Source organism: Pieris brassicae, chromosome 5 (genome assembly GCF_905147105.1).
Source record: "Pieris brassicae chromosome 5, ilPieBrab1.1, whole genome shotgun sequence".
Lineage (NCBI taxonomy): Eukaryota > Metazoa > Arthropoda > Insecta > Lepidoptera > Pieridae > Pieris > Pieris brassicae.
Genome location: NC_059669.1, coordinates 2,279,202 through 2,295,784, shown reverse-complemented (window position 1 = coordinate 2,295,784; position 16,583 = coordinate 2,279,202). Strand labels below are relative to the sequence as shown.

At 32.7% G+C, this 16,583-nt stretch overlaps 1 protein-coding gene across 6 annotated transcripts in view; it reads right to left on the bottom strand.

The window, feature by feature from the left end:
* LOC123709210 (tyrosine-protein phosphatase Lar) overlaps window positions 1-16,583 on the bottom strand; it is a 334,020-nt gene that overhangs the window by 236,910 nt on the left and 80,527 nt on the right. The window lies entirely within an intron of this gene.

Here is a 16,583-nt window from a genome sequence, read left to right as displayed (position 1 = left end):
TTACGAACATTGGCCGGCGTAACCCTTATTCAATATATATTTTAAACATCTAGTCTAATAAATCAGCTAACTTTAATTAAAATATATTAACAATACAAATACTGTTATATGCTCTTAAGTTTCTACAGATTAAATTGTTGCTGTATGTTTTAATTCATACAAATTAGAGTTATCAATCAAGTGAATTAGGGCGGCCGCGACGCATAAGCGAACGAGTAGCGGGTGATGAATTTATTAAAAGGAAATGTGTACGCTACAACTGTATGTTAATTTGGTTATTGTATACAAAACAGAATCTGCGAAGTAGTGGTTTGTGTAAAGTAGGAAATAGTCATAATTATGATTTTACTAAATACAACTTGGTGTATGTAAAACGTAATTAAAAAATTGAAAATGTGCGTTAAAATACCAGAAGAAACGTTTCCTTAGTAACATAGACCTAGTGATTCTGGCCGATGCTTGAAAACTATGTATTTCAGCCTTCAAATGGATATGACGAGACTTTCTTAACGCATATATAATTTAGCATATAGCGTATATATTTTAAGGGCGGTTATAATTGCTACAAAGACTACTACTACTACTACTAATGATACGGGATTTTGTCACGAAACAGTTTATAGAAAGCAACATTTATGTTATTTTAAACAATTTAACAAGTTACTTTGGGTCGCATAGTAATGCAATAAAATCGCTCCACGCTACGCTTATCATTAATCGCTTTGTTAAGTCGTGACAGTCAATCAAACAAGATTGTATATCATCTCGCAGCATAGAAACACCTGACCACATTAATTATAACATATAATTATAAATTAAACCATTTTGATTTATTTCACTCCTTTGTCTGAGTATATGCAAAAAAAAATATTCTTAGGTTGCATTAATTTAATTAATTATTTGATTCTTATTCCCCAAACACATAATTATTTATGTAAAAAATTGAATTGCTCACTTAAGAAGAAGAAATTACTAGGAAATTGTTCGATGCCAATAAACGATCGACTCTAGGACCGTGAGATTCAAGTTCACAGGCGCTAATTAAAGATTTAAGTTGACATCTGGTAGATAAAACTGGTGACCCCAGAGCTGGTGCTTAAGTACCGCAATACGGCGAGGAAATGCTGCCAGCATTAAAGGTTCCACAGGGATCAAACTTTTTAGTTTGTGTTATCAATGTTTAAAAGTAAATGCTGTATTTAATTTGTCGCTACACCAGGAAGCTCACCCAGAAGCACTGAATCGTACTCATAACCACGGAGGCCAGTCGGGTTGTACTAGATTTTACAACTGGAATTACCTACGTAATCTTTTAGCTTTTAGTCAGAGAAAAATTGCTCAATTATATATTTCAATTGCGAGGTATTGAAGTTTACAGTAAAAGGTATTTATTAAATCTTCGTTACAATACAAATAAAAAAAATTATATATTTTTTTAGGGATTTTAGGGATGCAACAGGCCATCTCTTCCAGGCCCTAGTACGGAAAAAAGACCACAAAACTACTAAATTAACACAAATAACGAAGACTTAAACAATACTAACATAATAAACTATACAAAATATTCTCAGCCATTGAATTAGTATGTATACTCTATACTACACTTTTTATGATACAATTTCAAAGTAGTTTCATACGTAAGTCGTTAACTTTGTAATAGTCGCAGCATGTTGAAGTTGTAGAATAATTGCTGTACTTAAAAAGTTTCTAGTGTGTCAAAGGAAAATGAATAAGTTACCACTTATAGCTTCTGTTTAGTACGTTAAAAATAGAAAAAATAATAATAATTTATTTGAAAGAATATGGTACAAAAATGTAATGATTGTACAATCTAAAGTCCTCAAATTCTGCCACACAGATGTTCAAATTTGTATTAAAATGAATTTTACATGGAAGTTACATACATAATGAGTCATATCATACATTATATTATTTGTAGTGATAAAATATCACATTATTAAAATGTATTATTACGTTATTAAAATAATATTAGTAATAATGTTTCACGCAAATAATCATTACTAGAATAAAAGGTTTTTACCTTAAGTAAAAGTAGTACATTAAATCGATTTTTAAAAACTCTAGTAGAAAGATATTTTAATGTTCTTATTGAATTATTATAAACCTTGATTGCCATACAAAAGGTGTTTTCCTATACAATTCCAGATTAATTTTTGGCACAGCCAATTGCTCTAAAACATTTAGCTTTAAATACCCTATTTACTAAAATGATAAAGATAAAGTTTGACCTTTAAAAGAAAGATGAAGATCTTTTGTCTTCATCTTCGCCACCGTGACCACGCACGCTGTAAAGCACGCGAAACGTCGGAAAAATTTAAATTTACAATTATGTAAATAATTATAAGCTTATAATAATAATAAATAGCTTCAATCCTTTTAAAAAGTGTTTTCTTAATGAAAAACTTATTAATTTTAATATTTAAATAAATTATGTAGTATTTACATAGTTTTACAGAGCTATATTGTCGCAAACGTCCCCAGACCAAATTTCAAAAATTCCTTCATACATATATTAATGGAGCAGTGTTTGCGTACGTCCCTCAACCCTGACGTCGTACGTTCGAATCACGGCTAATAACACTTATATACGTAATTAACACTTGCTTGTACACTGAAGACCAAAAAACTGTTCGATAGAAACTCGTATTAAACGATATCTCAACGACAGATGTCGTCGATGACCAATCCCTCTCCGAGCTGTTCGATCCTTTGGCGTTGCGTAGAGATGTGGGGTCACTCTGCATCTTCTACCGCATTTACCATGGACAGTGTTCAGAGGAGTTGTTCGGATTAATACCTGCAGCTGAGTTTCATCATCGGACGTCGAGGCAGAATACAAAATTCCACCCGTATCACCTCGACGTCCGCCGTTCCACGACTGAGAGTTTTTCAAGGAAATTTTTGCCGCGCACCACCACTATGTGGAACCAGCTGCCCACTAAAGTATTTCCGAACCAATTCTACTTAGGGTCCTTCAAGAAAAGAGCGTACATATTCCTAAAAGGCCGGCAACGCACTCGCGAGCCCTCTGGCATTGAGAGTGTCCATGGGCGGCGGTATCACTTAACATCGGGTGAGCCTCCTGCCCGTTTGCCCCCTATTTTATAAAAAAAAGACATGTGTCATAAAAGCTGATCACCTATTTGCCTATAAAAACGCAATCCCATATCGGACTGTAGTAAGACAGCATTGTTATTTTTGTCTTCTACAGCACAGAGGTTCAAACAGAAAGCTGATTACATGTTAAAAATATTCTTGCGAGACATTGCTCATTAGATATATACTTCCGTATGGTTCAAACAAAGACTTCAGTGACATTCGGTCTAACATTTCATTTTCTCTCCTTTCGCTAGCTTCAAATAAACGCTTCGCTCACTTGAGAAGTGGGCGTCAACTGAATAGTTTATGAAGTAGGAATAAGATAACGCTGAAATTCAAGTCTGATACTTCAACACAGCGCACTACATTTATAGAGGTTAAATGCAGTACAAAACGTTGTGTTAAAGTTTATAAGAAGCCTTTAATTTAGTTATCTCTTTACCATACTTACGAAACAAAGTAGCTTGTTATAGCAATGTAAACTTAGAATCAAGAAATCTCTTAAAATATAGAGAATACTGAGTCTTTTTTGACAATCTCAACGTTCCTCTAAATATAGTTACTCGATATAATTTCACTGTGAGTTATGTACACTGTGGACACACAGTTAAATGTCTCAGACAAAAGCAGAAGAGAAACCCAAGGATATCACATTTACCGTGTTACTTTAAGTGTATTTTTTCCAACAATAAAAGCCAAAAATACAAGCATTTCAAGCTTTGCTGCACTGGGTACACGTATGTTTATATATATGTATTTTTTTATAGAAAAGAGGGCAAACGGGCAGGAGGCTCAGCTGATGTTATGTAATACTTCGCCTCATGGGCACTCTCAATGCCAGATGGCTCGCGAGTGCATTGCCGGCCTTTTATGAATTGTTACTATCTTTTCTTGAAGGACCCTAAGACAAAATGGTTCGGAAATACTTTAGTGGGCAGCTGGTTCCACACGGTTGGTTCGCGGCAAAAAATGTCTTAAAAAACACTCAGTTGTGGAACGACGGACGTCGTTTTATTCATAATAATAAATATATAGGTGAATACTATTATTTATATTTATTAATAAAAAATCACAGTTTTGAATAACAAGTTATGTAGCATTTATTCGTTATCCGTTAAGCTCCGTGGGCTTCTTAAGCCGTTAATAAGTGCCACTTTAACAAATTTATAAAAAAAACAATTTCACTTATCATCACATATAATATCACCGTCTACATTAAAACATATCTACTTTACCGTATAGTATACGAAAATTCTGTCTGCGCCTCAAACCGCCGTATTAGTACCGAGGTGTAGATTGCGCAATTCAGCCTCATTCAATGAATTTTCAGTTATAGGCTCTCTCTACTTGCGAGTATACTGGCTGTTCTATAGAAACTTTCCTAGCAATTAACAAACTATAACATATAAATATAACAATAGGTCAAGTTTGTTAATTTTTAAATTCACAAAACAAAACGTCAAATAAATATAATGTACGTACATATGTATAAGCCCCGACCCGTAGACACATTTCTTTACGAAGTTTCGGACAAAAACCAAAGAATGACGAACTTCGTATTAAAGCCGGAGTTGCGGATGTATTTTGTTTCGGAACCATAGATACGAAGAAATTGAAAAATGATGATTTGAATTACATCCTTAAATTTCCGATAGGAAACTTAAAACTCAAAATAAGCTTTTTATCATTAAAACTTGTAGTTAAACAGTTGAGTTGTGTTATATAACTATTAAGTTATCTATTTAAAAACATTACCTATTTTAATTAGAAAATATATTATATATATAGATATAAATAGCGTTTTCTAAGGCAATTTTTGCCACGCACCACCACTATGTGGAACCAGCTGCCCACTGAAGTATTTCCGAACCAATTCGACTTTGGGTCCTTCAAGAAAAGAGCGTACCAATTCTTAAAAGGCCGGCAACGCACTTGCGAGCCTTCTGGCAATGTAAGTGTCCATGGGCGGCGGTATCACTTAACATCAGGTGAGCCTCCTGCCATATTCTCTCCATATTAAATAAAAAGTGTGCATATAAAACATTCATTATTTAAAATAATCTTTAATAAATTGCAAAGAACAACGATTGTGTTTTATTAAGCGAATGAATACAGTATATCATTAGAGTTATTGCTTTTATATTAGTCTAGACAGATTTATCGCTGATTTTCATTGACTTCGTAAAAGGGAATGGAGTTTCCCTTGGATAAAACAATATTTATACAATAAAAGCCATAGACATAAAGTTAGAATTAAAAGCTCTCGTATCAAGTAGTTTTATGACAATTTCTCAAAACCAGTAATGTAATTTATACTAGGCAATTTAAAAAATATATTATTAATTATTACTAGGATATTTAAAATATATATGTCGCAGTCGTATGTCTCATATATGTATATTTATATATATATATATATATATATATATATATATATATATGTTTAGGAGAAATATATCTTCAGAGTGGGCTTCATGAGGGTAAAGTGCGAGCACAGAAGACACGAATAATTATCGTAGAGTATTTAATTTAGATTGATTCCTTTTAACATTACAAATACCACTTTTAGCTTAAATTGTAAAAATCGGGTTCAAGGTATCGATCTCACTTGAAATCAAAATCTACTCAACCACAAATCACATTGACCCAACTTGGTCCAACGTCTCATCACCAATGTTCCAATAAATACTCAAACAGTACTACCATGCATTCCCTGAACGCATTGTCCAAAATCAAGATGGCGCTTAGACCCCACTCGAGGCATTTGCTAGGCTCTGATTGGTCTTAACAATATTCGTTAAGTAGTGATTCTAAATTATGAAACAATTAAATAATAACAAAACCTTTATAATCGGAGCATTCCCTGACATATATGTATATTTGACGCATCACCGTGTGGAATCAACTGTCCAATAAATCGTTTCCGAACCAATTCGACTTAGGGTCGTTCAAGAAAAGAGCAGCGCACTCGCGAGTTCTCTGACATTGTTCTACAAAGTCAGTACATTAATATAAAACCACTATTTGACTCCCATAACGAGTTTTAATTGGTGGCGAGCCAGGTTTTCCTAAAATCCGCGGAAGGCAGTTGGCACAACGAAGCACGGCAGTCGTATGGTAATCTACATCCTTCCTACCTCAACAATAAATATGCTCCTGGCTGTACGGAGACTGAAAAATTGCCCACCTCGCCGGACACGGGGACTTAACAATGTTGTATTTATTGTTTTACCTTTTAACGTGAAAATGTGTGGAAAATGCTTTTGTGTAGTTTGATTAGTAAGCTACAATTGTTTTTAGAATTTGACTTTTTAATATTCATGGCTCCCGTTTATCGCGTTACCATTTTTACACGAAAATATATTTTAATCGGTACGTCCAAGTTAATATAATAAAAGCGTTTGTGTAAATATAATAAAATAATCACTTGAGATAATTAAGCCTAATTAGGCACATAGGAAATCATATTTTTACTATTTTATTTTATATATCTTGCAGTAATAAACATTAGATAACCAACCTACCTACTTCTGCAATCATAAATATACGTTTTTAAAAAGTAAGCTATTGAAGTATTTCCGAACCAAATCGACTTAGGGTCCGTTAAGAAAAAGGACCTGCCAAAAAGGTGGGGGACCTCGTGCTGTTTGCCCCCTAAAATAAAGTACGGTATTTTACGCGCCACTGTAGTAGTAATTTCAATGTCAATTAAAAATAATCAGTAACTGTTAAATAACAAAACCCCATAAATCCACAGTTCAAAACAATTACATATTAGGCGTATATTATACTCAACATTTTGTGTGTGACAACTTTACGAATGTTCCAAAGTTAAAAGTTAATAAAACAACTCCAGAACTCCGTTCCCGCCCTTTGTTCCAACAGTTAACCAATTTCGTAACTTACAAATGAAAAATTATGACTTTGTGTCAAATTAGCTATTGAATGAGGAATAAATTACACAATGTTTGATTTTATACGCTGTTCGAAAATTCTATATACATTTATAATTTTAAATATGTATACGCCATTTTATCGTAACGTGCTATAGGTGAGATTGTGCATGACAGATCTAACTTGCTTGATACGATATTTAACAAGGAACTTTAAAATATTCAATTTATTTCGTAATACTATAGGCAACATAAAGTATATATAACAAAATTGGTCGTGGTATGTCCGGTCTGCGCGATACAAAATTGAGTATTAGTCTTATTATCTATTAACTAGTCTTTTAGATATTGCTATTATTAAAAAAAATCATGCATGTATAGTAAAATTAAAATATTCTACTCCTTTTACATATGACATATCAAGCTTTTTGACCATTATAGTCAGCGAGTGAAAAACAAGAGAAATCGATAACAAAAATTGTTAGATCATTATCAAAATTAAAACCTAACATTATGTCTAATAAAAATAGTCTGTTTAAAAATATTTTAAAAGTATCTAATTTTATTTAAAAAAAAAACACTTTATTTTTAACGACAATTGTATTACATACATCACAAGTTTAAATTATAACGACGATATTGCATGCCACACAATGTTAAGTGTCATCGGTATAAAGTTGCTTGTTTTGCCAAATGATGGATTGTAAATTTTGCCTTTCTCTGTTTTATTTTCATAATATAAATTTACGTTAAACCAATAATAAATGGATGGACCAATAAGTCCATTCTCAACTAACTAAAGATCACCACAAGACTGACAACTATGATTTAGAAACTTGCTTTAGCCATATTGTCAGGAGAGAACAGAAGTCACGACAAGCTGGCAATGGAGGAGTGATTTCAGGAGAAGTCGGGAGCGACCGCCTACCGATTGGTTTGACTAAATTAAGACATTTATGGGTCTCAACACTCCTACTGCACTGAGACAAGCTGAAGATACGAGTTGCAGTAAGTCGACGTATCGGTTAGGGGTTTTCAAGACAGGCAGAAGAAGAAGAATTAACGAAGCTATTTTCAGGTATCACTCTCACATAGTTGTCCAAAACACCATTATATCAACTATAAGCTTTAAGCATCTAATAGAACTGACACGTATTATTATTATTAACACTTCGTTACATTACAATATATTTAAAAAAAATTGAACATAATTAAACAAAAAGGAGGGCAACTGGGCGGCCTTATCGCTTTCGAGCGATCGCTTCCAGGCAACCACTGTGAGTAAAGAAAAAATAGTATTAAATTACATACTAATACAAAAAAAAATCTTATGTTATTGCACTCTATATATATTCTTTAATAATAAATTGTACCTTAATCAAGATATGCAGAATTTTATAGTCCATTTGAGATGGCTATAGAATACAGTCGTTGCGTTTTATTTTAACTGTTATGTACTTTCTTTTAAAGGCAAAGTTTTGGTTTGGTTAGTGCAGGATTCCCGGTGGAGTTATAAAGGAATTTCAGATATAAAAATTATCATTACAATTTCTTTACATTAAAGTATAGATATATATTGTTTTTCATGTTGAATAATTTGTTTAGTAACTGTATAGCTTGTACAAAAGTACTAGATATGTTTATATAATATATATAAGTCTCTATTTAAAATAAATACATAAAAATCATTTAATTCAGTCCATTATAAGTCCATATATTGTTAGTAGAGTAATACTTATAGCTATGTTAGCAAAATTATTAAAACATTTAATTAATAAATCTCCGTTGATTCGAAAGTTATCAAAAAAAATTGCCTATATTATATTCTCCAGAGACTTCCAATTTGTAATAATGTCTCTGTTGTAAATCAAACCTTTTCTACAGAGACTTGAAAATTATAATAATCTGTTTTCAAGCAGTCAGATTTTTTTGCCCATGTTTCATTCTCTATGTCTCTCTTGAAGGATATAACATAGGCTTCTAAGGAACTTTAGGCTTCGCTATAATTAAGAAACGTGCATTGTCTCTCCAATAAACCGCCATCAACTCCACAACGGTAAAACAATTGTTTAATCCATTTGAAAATAGAATCATTGATCGGTTCCAAAAATGTCGCCTGCGCCGCCATGATTCCCAATTAGAACTGACATTGATTCCGTCTGCATCCAAGTTGTGCACCGAAATAGCCGTTATCGATTTACACCATTCGAAAGCAAACTCGACTGGGATAGAGTTTCTTATTCAAATCGAAATATCATTCGCCAGTTACTTGTTTGTTTATAGATTTCGTGTCCTTTGATATTATCAAATGAAGTTTTCGTGTTGGTTCAACGCAATTATTAAATATAATAAATCCGTTTCTTCGATGTTCGATTTATTTGTTAGACGCCCACATAGTCACCATTAGTGCATAAATATTATGTAAATTAATTTTAACATAATGGTCTACACGAAATTACGGAAGTAGGTACATACAAAGCATGATACCCTTTGTAATATTAATTATTCGTCGCTGTCGCAACGTTACTCACGTTAGCCGAAGGAAGGCATTGTAAGGTTTTACTGACGTAGAGCAAAAATCTTGGCAAAGGTTAATTTGGGGTCCGACGTAGGAAATGTCCAAACCCAGTGAACGAACTGTGAAAATTCCAAACGAAATATTGAGAATATATCTGAATTCACGGATTTTACCTACATTTTAGTCGGAATAGAAGTTAAAATAGAAATATTTGTACTATACCTATATATTTCCAAATTTTCATACCGATACACATGATTTATTAATCTGATACAAATCTTATTCAAACCTATTACACTTGTTGTATGCTATATATCAATTGGAATCGCATCCATATATAAAATATTTATCTAAAAACGACATATCCAAACTAGTCAGTTAAGTTATAAATATAATCCATGAATTCTGCACGAAATACTACTTTAATAAAGATCGTTCTCTGCAAAATTCAAGGATGTTGAAATAGCATCGTCAATTTACTATGCGACCTAAAACGACTTAGGTCGATATTTTAGGTTACATTGGAAAATTTTCGTTAAATATAACCTCAGCTTTCGTTTTCATAAAGTACCAACAATTATATAATATAGTTAAGTATGTTTGTAAGGTGTATTTATTTCGTGTATATTAGTGAAAGGAACTCCTCTCACTAGGAAGAACAATATTGTTTTTTTTTGTTCTCTTTGTGATATTGTTAGTGCCATACGTCATGCCTATTAAATATTATTCTATATTTTAGGATCTCAATCTGGTCGTCTCTTCACAATAGTGATGTTAAATTACAAGCAAGTCTTTGAGGTTAACGATCTCAGCGCTGGTTCTATCAGGTTCAATCCGGCCACCGTCGGCGCTAACTGGCTCGTAGTGGTTAGCCGCTGTCTACGCTGTGTCGGATTGACAGGCAATTTGTACTCCTATTACATTGTTATTAGCTTCTAAATCTAATAGCAAGAAGATGTCATAATATATTTGTTAAATATACAATAGATCATATTACGAAAGCCTCCATAACCGGATTAAATTATTTAAAACACTCATTGTTTGTTAAGACGAACGATGTAATATTTTATTGTAGAATTGATATAAATAGCGTCTGGATTGTAAATAACATCGACTTCCGATCGAGAACAAATAGTAATACCGCTATCATTAGGTGGATTAGGGAGCTGTGGCCGATGCGCGGAATGACAACTTAAGTACCTGCTCATCGTCTAAGTCTCGGGATCCGAAGCGTGATAGAGGGCTATTAATCGAAGATTATAAACATCTGCGCAATAGACACTGAAAAATGATTAATGTTTAAACTTTACACAATTATTAAGCCGGTTTGTTTTGACTAAGTTAAAAGCTCTTTACTCCTACGTTACTGTATTTCTATACAGGTATAGGAACAATTTCCTAAAATAGTTTGACAATAATTTTAAATAAAACTCAAAAATACGTGAACAAAATTCGACAATTCAAAATCCAAATCCCACAAAGATGTGTCAAATATCAAGTGGACTTCCAAATAAAATAGAGAATAAAAATAAATATTCACAATCCACGAAGAAAGTAGGTAAGCCGCGGAAAGAAAATATAGTTTTATAAAGCAAAATGTGTCATTGTTTTTCAACGACGCTTCGGGCACGGAAAGTTCTAACTTTGTACGGTTATAAAATCGTATTCTGTATGACTTTTATATGGGACTAGTTTTTCTTAAAGCTTTTCGTAAATTATTTTACGCTACCACTTTGTAATGGTGGAAATTAACAGATGGAGCTTTTTAAAGTTTAATATTCGTTAATTTAAAGTATCCAATTATGTGACAATAATACCGTTTTTTTTTTTACATCGCGTTGAAACAAAAAGGCGATTTTTCAAAAAAACTAAAGCTTGTGTGCTATTGCAAGCACTCGTATATCATATGGGTCAACAAGAAACAACTTCATTTAACCTTCAATAAATCGTAAAATCTGTTCCTCATAAATCTGTAATCCTTGCTTGTTTGTACATTTTTTCTTACAATATCCTGAGAACACAACCCCTGTGGTTGATATATTTTTTACGTAATGACGTATGGAGCTAATAAAAAGTGAGCCTAGATATGTACAAGGCCTTTATATATAAGGAACCTGCCTGAGTATAAAAGGCATCTACGGTAGCCAATGGACTAATTAACGAACGCGTGGCAAGGTGTACGTGTTTTTATTAAACACGTATAGATCGTATCTCGTTGAGAAGACCTCTACCACCTCCTCTACTGCGAATCAATGGGATCAACCAAACAATTCGTCAGAACAGCCTTATATATTAACGACATTCCCATTACTACAGCCTGCTACGTCCATATAATTCAGTATAATACATAACCTCATTCGATACATTGGAGTGAGAAAAAACTGGTATTATAATGGCTATAAGGCGCAACCTTCATTTGATACCCCTGTTTTTTTGTATCTCGTATTATTTGTATCAGATCTAATTAGTATGAGCTATCACTCTTTATATGTAAACATAGAACGTAATCATCAAGATATACTCGTTGATGCAGTATACTTTATTTAACAATGATGACCTAGTGGCTTTGTAGGTTCGATTCCCGGCTGTGTTGACTTTCTTTATATATGTGCGTACTTAACACGCTGAAAGAAATCTTGCCTTAGACACAAAAAGTCAACGGCGTATCAGGCAGAGGAGGCTGATCACCTACTTGCCTATTAAATTGAAAAATGATCATGAAACGGATAATGAAATCAGAGGTCCAGACCTAAAAGGTTGTACCGCCAGTGATTTATTTACTTAAAGTTAAACCTTTATCATTATCTAGGTATAGTATCTACTAGGTATTATACCTAGTATAAGTACCTACTATATCCTTAACCAGATGTGTGATAAGCCACAACCGTTGTTACTTTATACCCATATAGTTTTGTTAATCAAAGGCCTCTATAGAGTGGTCAACATATAACTTTTTCCACTGAAAACGCTCTTTCGGATATCCTAATTGGACTGTGCACGGAAATACAAAGAATTTGATCGCACGAGAGGTTACGTTCTGGCAAAGATCGTTACGACCAGTCATTTATTTTTACACTCTTTGATAAAGCTATCGTACGAAAACAAGAACATTGTAGGCAGTTAAAAAAAAGCATATATTAAATTATATTTTGCGATGTCTGTGTACATCCGATAAATAGGTAAACATCTATAATTTTTAAACAATAATTTTAACGAATAAAAATCTTTAAAGTAGATTTTTAATTTGTTTGTTAAAAATTGAAACCTGTGACTATGAAACATACGTTGATATGCCGCTATTCTAGGCTATGATAGGCTCTTGTATTATATACAGACTATACATATTTATAATTGGTATCAATAAAAGTAACACTAGAACTTATGTGGAGCTTAGGTGGAGAGGTTGAGAGTCGCTCGAGCCGCTAGGCCCTGCTCTCACAATTCTAATTATGAGTCTAAGGCACACCCAAACACTGTAGTACAGTCGGCCTATGCCGGCAATAAATCGCAGACTTCAATTATCTGCACATCGTCATTAGTCGATAAAGACTATAGAGATTTTCTTGGCCACAGTCAACGATTATCTGGAGACGAATAATATGTATTTCGACTAAGGGTCCTTCAAAATAAGGCCGGCAACGCATTTACGAGCCTTTTGTCAATGTTAATGTCCATGGGTAACACTTAACATCAGGTGAGCCCCTTGCCCATTTCCTATTACGTTAAAATCATCATCCTGTGGCTTTTAATGAAGACTTATAATCACTGTTAAACTACAAAAACATTACATTAGTACAATAGTATTCCACATTAACTCATTTTTTTGTTAGATCCCAAATATTCTCAAAAATAAAGTATTTTATATTATTTATCAACTTTCATAGTTTGTCAAATTTTACGGTCTGTCCTATCACAGATTTCTAGTCGGATTTACAGAATGTGATTTAATGTATTGTTAGTAATATATATATATACACTTGGTCTCCTTTAACGCTAAATTAATGAATATTTTAAAAACCTACAACTTTTTAAACGAATTATTTACTTTACATTTGAAAAACTTTATAAACTCTTTCGAATGTCAACTTTATATTGTATATACCATACTATTCACATAACTATTTAAAGAAATACACAAAATAACAATAGACCATAAATTCCGTCAAAAGTAAGTTGCCAAGGTCACAGCGACCCTCATAACTTGAGCTGACGTGTATCAGGAGGGTTCCCATTTCCCTCACGCCCCGATGTTTAGACGGTACTTACCGAATGACACATAAAACTATTGAAATACGACTACTGGATGCACCTTTGGGAGTCTGTCATGTGATGATATAGCACTATCGATGTTTTAAAATTGGAATTCTACATTGGCACACATTTTAAATACGTTCTCAAACTACTAAAAACATATATAACATACAAATAATTTACAGACTTTATTCGGCATCATACAAAAAAACATGTGAGCAATTCACACGTGAAACATTCGAAAATTTTGGATTCAAGACGAATGCTTGAATGAAACTACAATGATTAAAATATATATGTAAATGAAATATGATCTAATTTTATAATTGAATTAAATCAATCTCTTATTTATTTATTCTTAATTCAAAAAATGATCTAAGACTAATATAACGTTTATACACTGTATTATGTTTCCTATCTCATTTTCTCTCATGTTATTTATGTGTCTGTCTCTTTTCGTTCCTCGACCTTCAAATCACAACGATCGCAAAAGTGAAAAGTTTCACTTGAAAAAACAATAAAATATATGCCTCATTCAATATAGCAAGTATATGACATGTGGTCATTTAAGCGGCGTTAAACAGGCATCTACTGAACGTAATAATAAGACTGTCTACTAATAGTGGTACTAGTCTGAAACACACTAACCAACTGACTATACAAGCGTTTGTAATATAACGTACATACCTCAATATAAGGAACTTCTCGATTCAACAATTTCTTCGTAATTCCCTTGAATTGTCAATATAAAATATCCCTTTAAATTACAATGTGTTGCGAACTACCACTTTATAAAGTATTTTTCAACTATCAATAAAAAGTATTAATACCTCTTATTAACGGATGTTGTCAACCCAAAACCTTTATACAAAGTTCTCCCAATGTTCCCTCTTAATATTATAGTATGTGTTTCATGTCGCGATTCTTTTGTTTGCAAAACAATCATTGTTGTCAATTTTTTACCTCTTTATAACGAATTTTAGAATTAGTTCAACAATTTACTGGATATAACGTATATTGTTCCCTTTCTATTTGTTATATCGAGGTTGCATTTTACATATAACAAGTACAAAATAGCGTAGCTCTATATCAATGTTGGAAGTCTTAACTAGCTAACAGTAAGTTTATCGGATTAGTCACCTGGGACGTACAAATTGCCGTAAATTGCGACAACACTTTATTCCTATAAAAATTCTGATAAAAAGAGAAAATATACTCTACGTAGTCTCTTCAACATATTAGGTATTTACAATGCGCCGATATTATACAAACGTTTCGCATGTTAAATATGTACAAAATATGATCATATATATATTTTTATCAGTAATTCGTCTACGCAATCAAATCAGCAGTTATAATAAAAACAAAACCATAATTAACAATTGTCAAAAACGTGCGTAGTCAATTGTCGATTTGTCTTCTATCAAAAACAATGCGACAAATGACAGCTGTCGTCGTTGACTGTTTCCGGCGTAAGCCCCTCCCACAATGGACCCACTGAATAATTTCATATAAAAGTGAAACTCAAAGGGTTCGAGGCGAACAAAAACAGTGTATCAAGTCTTTAAACACAGTAAGCGACAATAAAATCTAATGAAGGCGGAACGAAATAGAAAAATATAAATTATAAATAATGTTTACGTACGGCCCAAATGCCAATACAATTAAAACATAAATTATAAACGAATTGAAAAAGGGCACGGAATTTTATGGTTTAATCGTTTATGACAAAACTCGTAACTCTTATGAGTTACTAGCTATCCCGATTGCAAAGTTGAGTTTTTATACCAAGCTGTACCACATCAGATCCACGGCCATAAAATCTGTTAATTTGAGATCGAATCGCTATTGTTATTAGAAGTAATTGATTACCAGGAGTGAATCTTCAGAAATGGTTAAAATACGAATGAGACTGATTTTTTTATGACCAAGTGTGTAGATTTTTACTCGAGAGTTTTTGTCATACCATATTTACCATAAGGAACATGGATTTTGAAAATCCTTACAAATGAAAACTAGCTTCATTGTAATCATCACCATCATTAACATCATCACCATCTGTTCTTAGAATAGAGAAGTACTAGGAAATAACAGAAAACAATATTTTTCATATAAAATTTAAACAGTCATTCCAATATTCTAAACTAAAACGTTTTCTTAACGTGTGACAAGTGTTGCCTGCCATTATTTACATATTCAAGGCCACAGCGTATGCAATTAAATATTCACTCAAACTCATACAATTCTAAAATCTTTGTTAATACCATTGTGTTCAGCACATAGACATTTCCGAGAAAAGTTGGGAGTGTTACAAACAGAACTGTCGTCTTAAAGTGGAACTTCCACGCGACTATTTCAAGATTTATAAGTAGGAAATCGACGCAACGAAAACTTTGATAATAACGAAGACAGGATTAAAGCGCGAACTCGCCGCTCTTAAAGGATTAAAGCCATATCGATTGGGAAAACTTAGGATACTTTTGGGATATATACGAAATAGAAATTCTAATTACTATTGTTCTGTATCGTATTTTGACGTTTAAAAATAACTGTAACGGTAATCTTCTTAACAGGTGTTTATTTATCCTCAAATAAAAAACACTTTTTAAATATGCTATGCTTAAACAATTACTTATTTTAAAATATAGTATTCCTACAGTTACTTATTTTAAAATATCTAAACAATTACATTATATACAAACGCCAATAACGGAATATACATTCAAACTTAAACAAAGTTGACAATTATTACCTACTAATACAAAAACATGAAATAAAATATATAACGAATGGGTAAGCAT